Source organism: Charadrius vociferus, unplaced genomic scaffold (genome assembly GCF_000708025.1).
Source record: "Charadrius vociferus isolate BGI_N301 unplaced genomic scaffold, ASM70802v2 scaffold147, whole genome shotgun sequence".
NCBI classification, from domain to species: Eukaryota; Metazoa; Chordata; class Aves; order Charadriiformes; family Charadriidae; genus Charadrius; species Charadrius vociferus.
The window spans coordinates 359,772-362,319 of record NW_009649570.1 but is presented as its reverse complement, the minus strand read 5'-3'; positions in this window follow the sequence as shown (position 1 = coordinate 362,319).

The window sequence follows — 2,548 nt, the reverse complement described above, 5'->3', positions numbered from 1 at the left end:
TTTTTATGGAAATGTGAAGTCAACTACTATTTGTCTGTGAATGGAGGCCTTTATTGTACACCCTTTAAAAATATTTACTGTACTGATTATTTTGATTACATATTATTAAGCTGCTTATATTTTTATTATGTATTCCTCATTCATGTTAATAAACATTACCCTTTACTTTGATAAAGGCTCTTAAATTGTCGTTTGATTGTATATAATTGTCAGAGCTGAAACAGGACAGAACAGACTGTGTGGGTGTGTAACTCATAAGGATTAAAAAGTAGACAGGATTCAAATTTATTTTTTTACCCATTATTCTTTTTTTAAGTCTATTTTTGTGCTAAAAAAAGGATAATACTTGTCAAAGAGTAATCACTTTGTCAAGCATGATTGTTTCAATCATAGATTAAAAGACAGGCCTATTGCTATAAAGAGGAAATAGACACCGGGTTTGTTTTAATCAGATTTATTTTAGGTTATGCAAGCTAGATTTAACTCTTCCAAAGTATATATAATTACACTATTGTAAAGTGAATTTAAGATCAGAATTAACCCACCGAAACCCATAAAGAGAGTGTTAAAGTTGTGAATGTGTGAAGCAATTTGACAGACACTTGCTAAGATGTAAAAATATATTTGCTGGGATCATTGATTTTTATCTTTGTTACTGAACTAGAGTCATGGCTAGCAAGTTAATAATTTCCAGAAATAAGTATTAATTTAAAAAAAAAAAAAAAAAACGAACAAATTCCGTTCATAGAAATCAGTATAGTTGCTTTAGACATAACACCGTACTTACTCTCCAGTTGACTTTGAGGGGTTTTTTGGTTGGGGTTTCATGAGTGTTTTTAAGACTGACATGAAACAGTGGTGCAGTTTCTGCCCTTCTCCAAGGCAGCTCTCTGATCTTGAGTAAATCTTTTATAATGAGATTTTTTTAAAGGAAAGGAAAGAACAAAAAAAAATAAAAAGGGAGTTTGTTTCCTACTAAGTTTTTTAGAAGCACCTTGTTGCCCACAAAACAAAAGATAGCAGGATATTTTTTAAACTATTCTCTGTCTTTGATGTCGTAAATCTTTTTTTTTTTTTATGTATCACACACAATGTTTTAAATGCTTAAACTACAAAGGATAGTTACACTATTTATGCTTAAAACTACTGATGATAGTTACACTATTGTTTGTGAGAGGTGGTGTGGAAATAAGTAGCCGAAATACATGTGAGTGGCTCAGACACTACAGCAAGGACAAGGACAGCAATGACAGACTACTAAATGATCTGTTGTACGAAGCTGCCTTTGCCTGTGCACCACAAATCGCATGTGTGATTTCAGAAAACCTGTGGTTTATAGGCCTGATAAGCTTTGGACTAACTCCACAAAGAGGCTAAGCTTTACTGCTGAAAATGAAAGCATTTTTACATTCTAGTATCTGAGTGAGTGGGTAAGTAAAAGTCACGCATTTTTGTACAGAGATTCTATCCGAATCTCTTTTCTGGTGTCTAAGCCCTTTCATGGCTTTTAATCTAGGACCTATTAAGTCTGATTCGAAAAACGCTCATGAAACTGAAATGCACAACAGAAAATATTTATGTAGAGTCTTGTAATCTAAAATGTATAAACACCACAGACTTACAGTGCAATAACTATATAAATCTGACAGGAAACCTATAAACTCCATAGGCTGCTGCAAACTAGTAATGTCCATTCTCTACACAGAATCAACTTGGTGTGTAGCTACCTGCCAGTTTCTGTTCCAGTTTGACATCTTCCCATTCTAGTTCATCATTTTTATTGACCTTACTGTCCAGGTATCGTCTGCACTCCACGCACCAGGAGTCGAGTCTGTAGTTGGGAGTTCCACACAGGAGCAGAGCGGTAGGTTAAACACTTGGACCAGCTGGAATTTGTCATCACAGACAAGCAGAGAGCCCATGGTTTAAACTGCTCCCAGGCCTTTCCACTTGTAGCATAGCAACTGCCTCAGCACAGTAGCATACGTGGCCTCCGAAAGCACGAGTTGCTTTAGGCACACAAGGTATGGGAGAGGCAGGACTTACCAGGGGGCTGAACACCCCACTAATGCCGCAGTTACCCTGCTTCCACGCCGACACTGGCTTCTGTCTGCCTGGCTAGGAATGCAGGTGAGTGCACAGCTGCCTGCACTTTTTCGTGTATAAATGTTGGGGAAGGCAGTAAAAATATCTAATCTTCCATTCTTAGTCATACTAATTTCCCATGGCTTGCCAGTATTAAAACTTAGGTCATCGCTAGATCGTGCGATGTACCTCAGAACGGAGACAGAGCTGAGGTATGTGCAACTCAGCTTCTCCAGCAGCGCAGTGACTCAGTAAGGACATTCTGAGTCTATGGTTTTGGATTAAAGCAAAAAAGAAAATGTCAAGTGCTAGGTAAGTAACACATTTGCAGCACCCACCTTCTGTCACTGACATCTGACAGACAGGCAGTACTATCCTATACACCATGCTAAAACCCTTCTACAAAGAATTGTGGTATTCCCTGACATGGTTCTGACATATATCACCATGATTCACATTAAAC